This window comes from Schistocerca cancellata, chromosome 2 (assembly GCF_023864275.1).
Source record: "Schistocerca cancellata isolate TAMUIC-IGC-003103 chromosome 2, iqSchCanc2.1, whole genome shotgun sequence".
Classification (NCBI taxonomy): domain Eukaryota; kingdom Metazoa; phylum Arthropoda; class Insecta; order Orthoptera; family Acrididae; genus Schistocerca; species Schistocerca cancellata.
In genome coordinates this window covers 682,143,250-682,159,664 of record NC_064627.1, presented here as the reverse complement: position 1 = coordinate 682,159,664, position 16,415 = coordinate 682,143,250, and positions in this window count along the sequence as shown.

Here is a 16,415-nt window from a genome sequence, read left to right as displayed (position 1 = left end):
ATGGAGAAGGAGAACGGCCACGCCCTTTCGAAGGAACCATCCCGGCATTTGCATCAAGTGATTAGAGGGAAATCTCGGAAAACCTAGAGCAGAATGGCCAGATGTGGATTTGAAATGTCCTCTTCTCTAATTCTAGTTCAATATGCCAACCACTGCGCTAACCCGTTAAGATGCAAAATTGAATTGGTATGCCCACCATCAGCGGAAAGAGAGTTACCGAAAGTTAAATTTAGACCAATCAGAACCATAATACTGTATTAGTATGCTGCTTATCTACCAGTGTGTATTTATTTCACATTATTTTCATGGATACAATGCTAGTGTTTGCTATCAGAGCCACTACAAATTGCTATAGCTCTGTCACCCAGTTGATGTTCGAATAATACCACCACTTGCAAAGTAGGTTATAAATCAGATTAATAATGTTGCTCACGCAGCATATGTTCGCTTTATCGGGCAACAACGAATTTATTGACTATGGATGGTATCGTCAGAATGGAAATAATGAACTCACTGTAAAAAAGTCATTAATTTTGGCACTTATCTTGAATGGATTCCCACGTAGATTTCATCGAAGTTGTTATGGCTCATCTTGTTGATTCTAGGGTGATTCCACTTTGACTGCTAGAAGGTCCAGATCTGTATTTTAGCAATATTTGAAGACCTAACAAATGCGTTTTTCGGGAATTTCTTAATGATCAAACAATCCCAGATCAGAACAATGGTATGGTAGAAATAATTTTTGACTAGGTGTTCACGATCCACATTTTTATTAAACTTCTTGTAAATTCACATATACTTCTTCTTAATGGTCACATCATCAAGAAAACAGTTTTGTATCAATCTTCATATATTAATTTCCACTTTAACCAAACACAAGACTTGACTGTTCTTTTACAAAGCGAAATAACAAGTTAACTTCTGCAAAGTGGAACAAAGACTGCTCTGTGCGCATTCGCGCCAAAACGCTTACAAGTAAGTCAAGGATAATGACAGTCTCACAGAAATGAATACACACAAGAAACATATCACTTATCGCTACATCGGAGTACCTATATTAATAAAACCAAATGTGAATATTGTCACAAAAATATGTCTGTTACTTCGCAGAAAAGTAGTACGATATTACTGGTATCGAGAACTGGGGTTGCAGTGCCGTAATGGTCACGTAAATAAAGAATTATTACCAAAAAAAATGGTTCAAATGGCTCTGAGCACTATGGCACTTCACCTCTGAGGCCATCAGTCCCCTACAACGTAGAACTACTTAAACCTAACTAACCTAAGGACATCCCACACATCCATGCCCGAGGCAGGATTCGAATCTCCGACCGTAGCGGTCACGCGGTTCCAGACTGTAGCCCCTAGAACCGCTCGGCCACCCAGGCCGGCGAACCATTACAACGTGAAGGCTAGAGCATTATGTTACATGCGGTTATTTATTCTATTTCTTTATTTACTTAACCCAATCTGAATGAAGCCATAAGGTCCTCTCGTACACTGGACCAGAATTTCGCAGATACAGCACTTCTGTACATTAAAATTGCAGAAGAAATAACAATTTCAATACTATAACTAGCACTAAAATGATTTGAGTGTCTAAGTAAAAACGCGAGTAAATTATATTGACTTAACTAAAAAAGTGAATGCTCTACTACTGCTGGTGATGCCACTAACAGTGACAATAGTAGTAATAAAAATAATGAGGATTACAGTTTTGAGCATGGCTGGTATTCAGCAATCGAATATTAGTTTCATTACAAGATAAAACAGCCAACCAGTTGAACGTAAACGTTAGGTAAATTGACCTAGATTTCGACACCTACTAGGGATGTCTTCATCGAAATGAAATGTTGCTAAATCCTATAACATAATACATAGAAATTAGCATTAACCAAGATAACAATTTTCATGGCGCTCAAAGGTTACTAACATAATATTACATTGCTAAAAAGCAATAGAATTTTGAGCAGCTATGCTCAAGTCAAAAGTAAAATGTAAGTTCTGGTCTTTGCCACGTGTTCCCAGCTAGGAACAACATCAGACTGATAGGCCCAGTGGCTTACATTGTTGCCACGAAAACAATGCCGGTTGCGCCTCTTATCAGGCGTGGACAGTAACGTGTACCAATTTGAAACATCATAACAAAAATAACTGAAAAAACAACAGTTAATTTTAAATTAATGTATTTATGAAATCACACAGAACTCAAGTATATTAAGTATTATAGAGCCATTTTTAGTCTTTATAGTAATTACTGTTACGTAAGAGGAAAGAATGGCATAGAAAATTTTTTACAAACCACTGTGCAATCCAGAAAATAATTGCATGAAGGTAACTTCAGAAGCACGTATCTCTGAGATTATAATAGAATTATGTTGCGAACTCAGAAGCAGGAAAAATAGAGTAAAAAATAGAGGAATCAAAATTCCACGAGCAGTGGACTGAAACCAATTAAAAAAGTTTTGTTACGTAGCCGTAACTGTTCATGGGGGATTAGACCATCGCTCTTAGGAATATGCTTGAAAACTTTTAGTTCCTCGTGTACATCGAGCTTATGACCTTTCCTCTCTCGACGTAAAATGGAAATTTCTTCAACGCATTTCGGTTTGTGTCCGGCAATTAGCATATGATCAGCAAAAGTGGAATTCTGCACATTAGTGCATCTTTTTCCCAGCAAAAGTCCTTTGCACCTGATCCTACAAGACCTTCCAGTTTGTCCTATATAATAAGCGGGTCACGTACCTCAAGTGATTTTATACACTCCTGAACAGTTACAGCTACGTAACAAAATTTTTTTCCATGTTTTAAATCCACTGCTCGCGGAATTTTGATTCCTCTGTTTTCTACTGTATTGTTCCTACTTTTGGTTTCGACGCATTATTGTCTTCTAATCTCATAGATCTGTGCTGTTAAAGTTACGTTCATGCAAATATTTCCGGGATTGTGAAGCTGTTTGCAATTTTTTTTCTATGTAATCCTGTCCTTAACGTAACGGTAACTTCTGCAAAGCCTAACACATAGCTCTGTGTAATTTAAAAAAGACACTAAGCTGTCTTCAAATTTTTTTAAAATTAACTGTCGATTTTTAATTATTCCTGTTATAATCTTTCAAATGATCGATGGGGATGAAATTATGATGATTAGGACAACAAAACACCCAGTCCCTGAGTGGTGAAAATTTCCGATGGAGCCGGGAATCGAACCCGGGCCCTTAGGAAAGATATTCCGTCGCGCTGACCACTTTTTTTTATTTTATTTTTTTTTTTTCGATGTATGAGAACGTGGATGAGGGTGCTGCACCATGTGACAGGTAGGCATGGCACACTCCAACTTTGACGGGGGTCAAGAAAGACGGTGCGGAGATAACCGGCAAAAGTTTGTCGGTAAGATGGTTTTCGGGTATTCTGAAGCCTGTCCTCGGAACCAGATGAGTGTATGGTGCTTAGCAAGAGGGTAGTGAAATGTCTGGGGCAACAACAAGAAGTCTGGGGTTACCGTCGTTGGCGGGGCACGGAGGTGAAAGCCCACGATTCGTTGGATGAGGAGCCATACGTTTCGCTTGAGGGGGCACGTAAGACGGTGCTCGTCGGTGTCTTCGAGCTGACAGTCAGGGCAGAGTGGGGAGGTGGCCAGTCCTATGCGATAAAGTCGACTATAGCCGGGAATTTGTCATAGACTAAAACATACCAGAGTGCAGACACAGAAGACGGTAAAAAGGGTGCGTGCACACACCACCAGGCCGTTCTCCAATTAATGTCAGGGTACTGTAGCGCCATGGGGTCGCAAGAGTTTGACAGCATAAACAAACGATAATAATCTTTTGTATGGGGAGGACGGGTGACTGAAAGATCGGCCCGAACTTAGCTGAGTTCTATGAAACAATTGGCGACGTGGTACAATAATGGAGAATTAGGTGCCACATTGAGCGGTGGATCGAGAGAAGCTGGTCGGAGGGTATCTAAGAGACTGCGTGTTAAGGACGGGACCGGCCCCTTCCAGTGCTGCAACAGAGTGTGGACAAAGAGTGCGGAAGATCGTGCCCGCACGTTGACGAGTCCGAGGCCACCTTTAGCAGGAGGCAGTGTTAGAGTGCTGTAGCGGACTTTGAAAAGTGCCCCTGCTGACACGAAATATCCAAAGGCTGATTGGATGCGGCGGCCAAGGTGTAACGGCAATGAGAGGATCTGGGCGACGTGTACCAGTTTAGAGGCGACATAGATGTTGACATAGGACACATGTTGGAGTTGGTTTACGTTGACCGCGGACATGGTGCCGAATCGAATGCAAAAGCCGCCGGTAAGCGAGGGCCATAGTGCGTTGTGTGGTGCTCGTAAATTCGATAGCCAAGTAATGAAGGGTGGTACTGACTGGGAGTGGGGTCGGCACCATAGCCGGGAGGCTGCATCCAATGTGCATCATAGTCAATTTACGGACATTAAGAATGCTACCAGAAAGACGTCCATACTGGTGGATCAATTGGATGGCGTCATTGAGTTCCGTGCAGGAACAGGTGAGAAAGAGGAGGTCGTCCGAATATGCCCTGCAGTGAAAGGTGTAGTCACGTAAAGTGAGACCCTGCAGTCTAGAGGTAAGACCAGTGATGAGGGACTCAAGTGCAATGGCATATAGTAAAATAGACATAGGACTTCCTTGACATACAGAGCGGCGAATAGGAATCGGTCCTACAAGCCTCCCATTGACTTGTATCATCGAGACCGCGGGAAGTAGTAACCGGCGAATGGCATCGACATAAAGTAATGGGAACCCCATACGTGTCGCCACCATGAGGAGGAATGGGTGTCGAACGCGATCAAAGGCACTCGTGAAATCGATGGATACCAGTGCAGCGCGAAGGCGACAAACTGCCGCCAGCGCAATGAGGTCACGGCATTCTCCTAGGGCTGTTTGTGTGGTGGCCCCACAACCACGTGCAGTCTGCTCCGATGAAAGGACCGTAAGTAAGACGGTGCGTATGCGCGCTGCTAAGAGGCGTGCATAGATTTTATAGTCTGCATTCATCAATGTAAGGGGGCGATATGCAGAGATATGATACCCTCGCTTCGGCTTAGGCACAGGTAGAAAAATGCCAGTGACGTATTCGGGTGGAATGGGAGAAAAGAGTTCCTTAATCATTTCCGACCAGGGAGGAAGCATTAACGTGGCGAACGCCCGGTAAAACTCCACGGGCAGACCATTTGGTCCTGGTGATTAGTTCTTGGCCCCCTTGCTGATCGCATCTACCACCTCTTCTGCAGTGATGGCAGACATCATGAACGTTGACTCCGCTACGGTGAGGGTCCGATCAGGGGAAGGACGGAGATCATCAGTAAATGGCGTTGCCATCTGTTCAACGTCATACGATTGGCGATAACGTTCAGCAAAGGCAGACACCACTGTCGCCTGTGTTGTTTGGTGAACACCGTCGGAGGTCGTGATGTTGGGGACGAAAAGTCGACGTCGACGACGATGGTCGGATGCGGCATGGATTGTGGATGGTGTTACGTCGTGGAGGAGGTCCTATCGTGGGGAACGCACCACGACACCATGCAGTCGTGCACGTTGGAGAGAGACGAGACGAGCTTTAGTACGCTGTCGTTCCCTATGGGTTTCAAGTGATGGAGGGAGCGCATCGAGCTCACGGAGGACGGCGTAGTGAAAATTTGTGGTGTCTCGATGCCATGCTGCTGCTTCCTTGCCACATTGCATGAAGACATTTCTGATCGCAGGTTTAGCAGATTTGAGCCACCAAAGGAACGTGGATGTGTACTGCGGAAGGCGTCTTTCGCAAGAAGCCCATGTAGTGGCAATACGTTGTCGGCAATGTGGTTCATTAAGGAGTGAGGTATTAAGTTTCCAGTAACCTCTGCTGCGCCATACTGACTAAGGTGGCAAAGCCAGGGAGCAAATGACGGCCCAGTGGTCCAAAAATGCAAGGGACCATCGTTCAGCTTCGGCGACTTCGTTGCCAAGGTGGGTAGAGACATAAAACCGCTCCAGTCTGCTCGCAGAATGTGCTGTATAATGGGTAAACCCGGGGGTATTGCCATGAATCTTCTTCCAAACGTCCACTAGATGAAAATATTCGATTAAGGCGAGCAGCGCCGGGCGTGGCAAATAACCAGGCATTTAATCCTGCGGATGGAGGACACAGTTGAAATAGCCTCCCATAATAAGGCGATCATAGCGCCCAGAATACGGGGGCGCCACGTCATGTTCGAAAAAGTGGACGACGGTTCGTGGAGTCAGACGGAGCTTAGATATTGACGACGCGCGTGTCGAAGATGGTCACAGCCATGCCTCTTCCAGAGGGAAGGCTTTTTGTGTCCATGAGTGGGATTCCTTCGCTTATGTAGAAAGCCACTCCACGCCTTGATTGATCACATGTGGACGTGTATGAGTCGTAGCCGTAGACCGGTGGTAGTGTGGCAACGCGTACTTCCTGTAGAAGGGCGACGTCGACGTCAGAAGCCAGAAGTATGTCACATAGGATCTGCAGCTTGGGTACAGTACCGATCATTTTGATGTTCAGTGTGGCGAACCGGTAGGTTTTTTTTCACTGATGGTGGACGCTCATCTACCATCACCAAGGGGAGTATGAGGAGGGCACTAACAGGAAGTTCCATCCCATCAGCTGCAGTGCCTCGCTTTTGATGTTAACAGGCAGCCTCGTCCGGCGGTTGCAATTCATCCGGAGGAGGGGGCGTATCTTCCTCAACGTCGTCGGCCCATGCTCCTGTGCCGTGGGTCTGTCCAATGTCCATGGGAATTGCGTCGTGGTGAGAGAGATCTGGAGTTGTCGGCGGGGAGACAGGCGTCCCAACCTGCGCACCGATCGTTACATTGTGCGTGGCGACCTCCGTGGTGGTCCCGTCCTGCGAAACGTCTTGTTCATCGTGAAAGCTGTCCGCCGACTTCTGCGTGGAAATGTCGGCTGGTTGGGTGTCGTCTTCGTCGTCGCGGGTGGCGACGCTTTGAGAGCCCGTGGGTGAACGGCGGCGGCGTTTGCGCCTACGCGGCGAGCGTTGTTTGCGCACGTGTTCCTCAGTGTCGGACGACGGCAAGGAGGAGCGTCGACCTGGTTCGAAGGCGTCGGTGGGTACAATGAAATTGTCAAACAGGTGTTGTGAAGAAGTACTGGTCTCCTGAGCGTCCGTTGCGGGAGCCTGTTCGGCGGCAAAGTTGTCAGGTGGGACGTCTGCACCGTTCTTAGGTGACTGGGACGGTGGGACGTGCCGGTCGGAAGACCGGGCGACGGACTGGGCAAACTGTAGACGTGGCAAGAGCCGCTGCGTAAGTGACCGGTAGGGCGGCCATCATGGGTGCGACAACGGGAGCTGCGACACAGGTCGTGGAATACATTCAGACCGTAAATGACCTTTCCCGCAACCGGAACAGGTCCGAGGTTGGCCGTCGTACATTATAATGGCGCGGCAGCCTCCGATACGTAGATAGGAAGGCACGTGTTTCTGCAACTCGATGCGGACCTGTATAACACCGTTTACAACGGGATAGATTTGAAATTGTACCCATCGTTCGGCAACATGTTCCAGAACGTTACCATAGGGACGGAGCGCCTCGATGACGGCGTCTGTAGGTAGTTACAATGGCAGTTCGAAGATTCCTATCGTCCGTGTGCCGAGACCTGCGTGATCGACGGTAACGGGTCCGACGTTGCCGTCGGAATGGCAGAAGCGCTGTCCACGTTTTGCCTCATGAAGCACCTTGTCGCACGCCACATCGTTGATTATTTTGACGTAAACGGTACTGCCAACTATGGACAAGTGGATACCAATTAGATCCGTTGGTGGTATTTTAACTTCATCGCGGATAAATCGTTCTACCTCCAGGGCCTAGCGTCGGGCGAAGTCGGAACAAAAGTGGAAACGTAATGTCTTCTTCCGATAGTTGGGCGCCATGGTGGTCTAGAAGGAAAACGGCACTTACAGCGGCCGAAGTAAACACAAAAACTTACGGAGCGCTCCTCGCCTGCAGGGCTCTGCCGCGTGACCGCCTCGCAGCACTGCCAGCGGCAGACTGCCACTCAGCTACCGGGCGCAGACGGTATTCAGATTTACGGCAGCTATCTTTAGGCTCATTCTTCTCCGCAGGTTCCCACTCGTATCCACTCATCCGCACATTCCAAACGTTTATGAGGAGAATGTAGAAACAGCAAGAAAGTGAAATCATTTACCACTTTCATCATCCCTTCTATCACGTTTTACAAAACATTTCGTTACACATATAATTTTTTGACAAAATACCGGTACTTTTTTATTTCTAGCTTTGTTTGTTGTGGAAAGTGCTAATACATTACTCTATCTGGTACTGACATGGAATTTCATGGGAGGGTAACGACAGGAGGTACTTCATGTGTTCTCATATACTGGGAGCTCTCGTAAACGACGTATTTCATCCGTTACTGAGAAGCTGACCATATAGACCACCCGTCATCCAAACACAAAACTGCTCAACCGCACACTTTTTTTTTTCAGCCCTGTAACTGAGGGTAGTCAGTCAATATTACTAGACGCTCTCGTGTGCATACTGCATTTCTCTCTTATTATAATTGCCATGTGCGCATATTATTGACATTCAAAAATTATTTTGAGTTAACTGCTGGAACACCAGATATAGCTATATTTTACGTTTTTTTGTGTTACATGAGTAACAGCACGGGTCTTGTTCCATGACGGTTGTCACAACTAGACTTATCTGATTAAGTGTTCTATTTAGCGACCATTTTATATCAGCTCATCCTTATGTTTCTTCATAATAACATTTCAGTGGAAGTAAATGTTGACAGTAGGATTAAATGTAAATTTCTAGAATAAGTCTGACAAAGGAAGTGTATCATTCAGAGAGAGAAGGAGAGTTTGTGAATACAAAGGTAAAAATAATATTAAAAGCAAATGTAGCACATGAAGATATATCTGTGATTGATTAGGAATTCGATCACATTCTCTTCAACTACAAGTTGTCTGCTATTCCCATCCAAGAAACTAAACTGAAATGTGTAGCACGGCGTTTACAATGGCTTACAGAATCCAAAACTATATTTATAGAGAAGCGAACAAGTTGGCGCTTTGATTCACAGCATCGACTTTCCTTCAGAAGGGCGACGGTTCGAATCCCCTCACTCGGATTTAGGTTTCCCGTCATTTCCCTAAATAGGTTCAGGCTAATGCCGGGTTGGTACCTTTGAAAATGGGCATGGCTAATTTTTTCCCAATACTTAGCCAATACGACTTAATGACCTACCAGTCGATGGGACATTGAACCATAACCCTCCTTCCTTCAGTGACAAAAGACCAAAGAAACCATCATTACGTGGATATTTTAGAAATAAGTATGGTTTAGTATTATGGTCCTACGTCATAAAAATAAACCCTAGAGTAACAAGACGCAAAGACGCATATATATAAATAACACGGTGGGGTAAAAATTTACCCCTCATTTTCCTAAATTATCTCTGTTAAGAAAAAAGATTCTGGAATAATACGAAGTAATAATAAAACAATATCCAACATTTATTATAAAGTATTGTTAATGTTTTACAATATGACAAACAAAATAACAATTATAACATCAATGTATTTGATTCTATCGTGATTGTCATATACGGATATATGAGATTACACTTATCTAACACTGCGAAACACAATAGAACGTACCATAAAGCATAAGAATCATTGAAGGAATTGTTTAGCATAATATCACAAAAAACACGAAAATTGGTAAAGAATATAGAAATAACAACTACGAAAAAATAGTTCCTCATGTAAAAGGAAATAAAGATTTTATAAATTTATTTCAAAATTTGATGACATTGTGAATGTATCTAACATTTTCATATTGAACTGTTATGACAACTTTGACAATTTTATCCGATAGTTTTTGCACGCTGGTTTAGAACAGACACCATTCAGATCTTGAAATATAGCTCCCAAAATGTGTCAAAATCTGTTCCATGGTTATGCGAAACTCTTTTTCTCGTGAGTATCTCTATCTTTCATTTCTGCTTCAACCAGCCCAAAAGCCAATTGAGAAAACTGATTCGGCTCTTTGTGCCGCCATTCCCCTTACACAAGACATAGGCGTTTATTCCTGACACGTCTGAAAGCCCACACATGAATTGCATTGGCCAGCGCCTGGTTTTTTGTGCTGTGGTCTTGCTGCGTAATAGTAAACCAAATACATCCCTTTGTTATCATTGTAGGAGAAAACTATGTTCGATTTCTTTGCCTTCTGATCTATTTCATCTACCTCAGGCATCGCTGACGAAAGAATAACTTCTTTAATTTGCTTTAGAACGGATGATTCCAACATTTTTTCTCTCCTGGAAATGAATGCAGATGAAGGAACTGGCCTATTGTTGGTCCGAATCAGGGATTCTGGGATTTCTGGTTGGTTATTTCGTAACGTGTAAACCATTGCCAACTTTTTGTCGGCCAGTTTGCTGGCTATTTCACAAGAAACAAACAAGTTATCCATCGTAATGTTCCGGTTGGTCCCATACATAGGTTCACATAATATCATCACACGATATTTAGGAACGGAGACACATTTACTAATACGTCTTCGCTTCAAAAAATGAAATGATCTTTAGCTTTCTTGGCAGACACGTTTCGAATAGGCATCTGCCTCGGATGCTAAGGAGTGTCTCGCCAGCTGTACAGAGGCAGTGTACAGTTCTTGACTATGCTTGACTATCATACACCAGAAATCATGAAATGCAGTGGACTTCTCTGCCGTTCTTCTTTGCAATGTAATATGATGGTCATCAAATCAAAGGTTATTGATCAAAAAGTCGAATTGGTAATTCATCGTAACGGGGAACCACGTACCACAGACCAAGCATCGTTACCACTGACATGCGCATTTTTTAGATCTCCACTCATAAAACAGTTTTGGTTAGTATCTCCAATATACCACTTCGGCGATGTGAATTTTGCCCTCGAATCGTCAATTTTTTTGTTTGTGTAGGAAATTATTAGTCAAACCATGTTATTAGTAATCAACAGTTCATATAATTGCAGAGGAGACGTTTCGTTTGTTGCCTCGCCTAGTGCACCAGGCACTTGTACCACTATAGTCTTTGCTAGCACTCTCGACGCTCTTTTATGGGAGGGGTACGTGTTCCAACAATACCTACTTCTGCCATAAAAAGTTTTCCTTACTTAGCGATCACCTGATTCATCTGATGAATCAACCTCAAATGCCGTTACATCGAACGATTTCAGCCTCTTGGCACTCAAATTCTGCCATTATTTCCTCTGGAATTCTTAGACATTTTCTGTGCCTGAAAAAGAAAGTACCATCTATTTTGTAAACAAAACAAACTCAACCTAAATAACTAGTCGTTGTGATTTTTGGCCTGACGGATAAATTTCATAAATACCTGTTAAAGGATGATGAAGAATAAAGCCTGACAGATTTAGCTCCTCAACGTGAACAGCGGTACTGAATGTAAAGGTAAACAATGACTCCCGCCAGAGAAGCCAGTAGTATCAACATAAGATAAATAATTGTATGGACAGGGGTAATTTTTTACCCTATATTGTTATATTAGGGTTGCAATGAAATGTCGTGTGGCGAGGGCCTCCCGTCTGGTAGACCGTTCGCCTGGTGCTAGTCTTTCGATTTGACGCTACTTCGGCGACTTGCGCGTCGATGGGGATGAAATGATGATGATTAGGACAACACAACACCCAGTCCCTGAGCGGAGAAAATCTCCGACCCAGCCGTGAATCGAACCCGGGCCCTTTCGGTTGACAGTCTGTCGCGCTGACAATTTTTTTTATAAAACCTTTATTTAAAAAAACAATGTTACACATTGCAAATACATACTAAGTTATAGATACATGAAGTTATTTAAACAAAACGGTTTGATCATTTCAATTGCGCTGACATTAAGGAAAGACAACAGAAGATTGTGTTACTGACTAAATCACTAGAAAGACCATTCAGCTACCGGGGGCGTACATATTAGGATTAACTTCCAGTCATACTCCTTTCTTTCCGAAATTAATTTCTATAAATGCCAGTCTTGGTTAAGCTATAAAGTAGAAACCGTACTCGAATACATACCTTCTCTTTAATATTGCATGGCACACTGCACACGACCGCAGTTTCGTAATAAAGCCTCCTGTAATGTGTCCATGAATAAGATACGCCACACGTCTCGAGCAGACTTCTGCATTAAAGATGCAAAACGTGCACGAAAGAAAGCCATATAGCAGCGCTATAAAGTCGCTGAAAATGGGGCGTGAAAAAAGTAAGTGCAGTCAGCGACGCGGTTACTGCTTGCTGCTGCCATCAAAATGTTTGGTACCTGCGGAACAGGCACAGTGCTTTAGTCAAGGGCTGAGCTTGCTTCAGAAGCAGAAAAGGTGCCTGTGATCACACGAAGTGAGACTTATTCGAGCTTCGCCTTCAGAACTGGATCATTCTGCGTGGGGTGTAACCACTGGCGGCTCTGCTCTGTTGGACAGACATATGGGAACCCAGTGGTAAACGCAAGCTTGAACATAAACCCAGATGCCAGCCAAGTCTATAAGTTGCGTTGTCGTATTTGACCATTTGTACACCGTTTTCAATACGTTCCAAAGCTTAGTTGTCTTCAGGAAAGTGTTTTGTGTAATTGTATGTGCATTACGTCGGATCTAAGTGTACTGGAACGTGACCGTATTGGTGGTGCTCGCGTCGTGGGTGCTTCCGCAACGAAGGCAGCCGAAGTGTTTGGTGTTTCAAGAGGCACCGTTTCGAAGACTTATACGGCATATAGGGAAAGCGGAGAAATATCATCCGCTAAGTCACAACTCAGACTAAAGTGTGTGTTGGATGATCGTGACAGACGGTTACTGAAGAGGATTGTGATTATTAACAAGAGGGCGAGAGCTCAAAAAGTCGCTGCGTAACAGAATATATCTTTTTTTTACCTCAATAAATTCTTTTCTATCTACCACATCAATGTTTTGTGCACCTGTAAATTCTCTTATAAATTCATTTTGTACTGGCTACTACTACCACTAATACTACTACAACTGATACTACTACTACCACAACTGTTATTATTGTTGTCATTATTACGAGGGTAATCCCAGAAGTAAAATCTCCTTTTTTTTATAAGTACATAGAGCTGTTTATTTCTACAATGGCTTACATCAGTTTACAGCTTGAAAATTTAGCTATATTTCGACGTAATCACCATTTCGGTCGATGCATTTTTGTAGATGCTGTGGCAGTTTTTGTATGCCCATGTCATACCTGCTCGCCGCCATGCTGTTCAGAGAGGTTATGAACCTCTTGATTCACTTCGTCGTCGGAGCTGAATCGCTTTCGGGCCAAATGTTCTTTTAACCTATGGAACAGGTGATAGTGACTGGAGTATAGGGTGGGTTGGTGATTATGTTCCACCGAAACTGTTGCAGGAGAGCAACGGTTTACCCAGCGATGTGTTGGCGAGCGATGTCATGGGGAATGTGTACGCCCTTGCTCAACATTCCTCTTCTTCGGTTCTGATTGCCCGTTTGAGTTTCTTCAGGGTCTCACAGTACCTGTCAACGTTAAATGTAGTCCCAGCGATTCACCTCCGACGACGAGGTCAAAGAAGAGGTTCATAAGTTTCTGAACAGCATGGCGGCGAGCTGGTACCACATGGGTATACATGCGTCGACAGAAATGGTGATTATGTCAAATAATAGCTGAATGTTCAAGCTATAAACTCATGTAAACCATTGTAGAAATAAACAGATCTATGTGCTTATAAAAAAGCAGGAGACCTTAGTTTTCGGATACCCCTCGTACTATCACAACTATTACTCGAAGCAGCAGTAGTAGAAGTACTCACATTGTTAGCTTTATTAGCTCTTAATCAGTACTATTTATTCATATTGTCTATAATGACAATCATATCACTTTGTTTTTACTTGTACTGACACATTGTTTAATTATTATTAGTTATATCAAAATTATTGTTATTTCTTAAGTAAATATTATGTAAGAGAGGTACTGCGTGTGTGTAACCCTGGTTCAATGTAAGAGAGGACCTAAACACTCTAATCCGATCAGGTTAAATAAATACGTAAGCAAATAAATAAATATCGTACTCATGAATCTAGTCAGCGCCAAAGCAATACGAAAGGAGCTCCGCAAGTAGGAAATAGTAGGGAAAGGTAGAATTCCAAAACCTCGCATGTGTGATGGAAATGCCCGTAACGTGGTACCGAATTCACATAACCTGCAATTTGGAGAAATGGAAAAAGGTATATGGTCGGATGAGTCTTGTTCCACACTGATCCCATCACATGGCCGAGGTTACGTCCCAAGTGTGAATCATGGGGGGTGGTTCGGTGGTTTGGGTAGTTATATCGTGGTATTTCGTGGGTCCTACTGTTATTCTGCAAGAAGGCGTTACTGCCAGAGATTATGTGACCGTTTTGGCTAATCAGGTCTGTTTTATGGTACAACGTTTATTACAGAAAGCTGGCGCTGTGCTCAAAGACAGCAGAACCCCTGTTCACAGAGCTGACGTTGTTCCGAACTGGTTTTGAGAGCACGAGGGTAAAGTTTCACATCTCTACCGGTAACCATAGTTACCAGATCTACTTTGGAGTCAAGGGTGCGTAATCGTTAATTACCTTCGTCGTCGTTACCTGAAGTTGCCACTTCTTTTACAGGAACATTTGTATAAGATTAACTTGAGATCATTCCTAGACGACTGGAAGCTGTTTAAAGAGACAACGGGATTCCTACACCATATTAGTCATGTTAATGAGTTGTGTTTTTGGTGTTTCCAAATTTCGTTCAGCCCCTGTGTTTGACTTGAACCAGCTTCCGGCATCTTAGAAGCAGCCTTGACGAAATTCATATTACTGGCATCACTGCGATAACGCGTTAGCATATCTACCAAGTTTCGCTGACATACGATAATTACAGTCCCAAATGGAGCTCCATATGTAGCTGCATTTTGATAAATGTGACTGCGCCCAGCTTCCGCCACCAGGAACCAACGTCTCGTCGTAGTCGGGGCCTGGCTGCCACCACCCTGACGCAAAGTCCCACACTCGGCTGCTCCCACCTGAAAGTGAATTCTCTTCATCGACAGTGCCCCGCTGCCGCAATCGGGAAACAAAATCTCGTCATAGACGGAGCTCGGCTGATACTGCCAGGACGTGAAGTCTCGTCGTAGACAGTGCGCTGGTGACACCACCGGGACGCCGTCTCTTGGTGAGGTGCCGATGGCTGCCACTACCTGGAAGCCAAGTCTCGTCGTAGAGGGCGCCTCGCTGCTACCACCAGGACGCTATGTCTACGTCTGCGGACGGCATCTACGAAATTAGTGGAGGACGTGGGGTACTACTCCGCACACTATCGGAATACGCCCAGCTGAGCGTCAGTGAGGGGCTGTTCCAGTATCTCTTCGTCTCTCCGACGTTCTATGGTCCTTGTTCATGTTGTTTCACGCCCTGCACTTGCCAAAAATATTTGACTCATATCCACCAAACTTCCCTCTAATACTAAACGAGAGTTCCTTTGCTGTCTCAGAATGTGTTCTGTCGACAATTCCTTCTTCTAGTCAAGTTGCGCCACAAATTTCTTTTCTCCCTAATGCTATTCAGTACCTCCACATTAGCTACATGGCCTACCCACCCAATCTTCAGCATTCTTGTGTAGCACTATACTTCTCGTCTGAACTGTTTATCGTCCATGTTCCATTTCCATGCGGGTCGTACTTCATAACTATACAATGCTCTTAAAAATTAAAGCCCGCATCTCGGGGTCGTGCGGTAGCGTTCTCGCTTCCCACGCTCGGGTTCCCGGGTTTGATTCCCGGCGGGGTCAGGGATTTTCTCTGCCGCGTGATGGCTGGGTGTTGTGTGCTGTCCTTAGGTTAGTTAGGTTTAAGTAGTTCTAAGTTCTAGGGGACTGATGACCATAGATGTTAAGTCCCAAATTCTTCTCAGAATTTCGAGCGTCTTGCACAATTTTAAACTGTCGAATGCTTTTTCTACATCGACGAATCCTAAGAGCGTGTTTTGACTTTTCTTTGGCCTTGTTTCCATCATGAAGCGCAACGTGAGAACAGCCTCCGTGGTGCCTTTACCTTTCCTATAGCGAAATTGATCGTCATCTAACAGATCCTCTATTTTCTTTTCAGTTTTTCTTTATATTATGCTTGCCCACAGCTTGGATGCATGGGATGTCTTCGGAATCGTGTGGATTGTATTTTTTCGAAATTCAAATGGTACCTCGCCAGTCTCATAGATTCTACACTGCAACTTGAATAGTCGTTCGGTTGCCACGTAACAATGCTGCGGTACACATGCCGGGAACAAGCCGAGATGGTGTTTGTGTATAGTCAATCAGATGGAAACGATCGAGAGTCAGCACAGCTATTGCAAAACAACTAA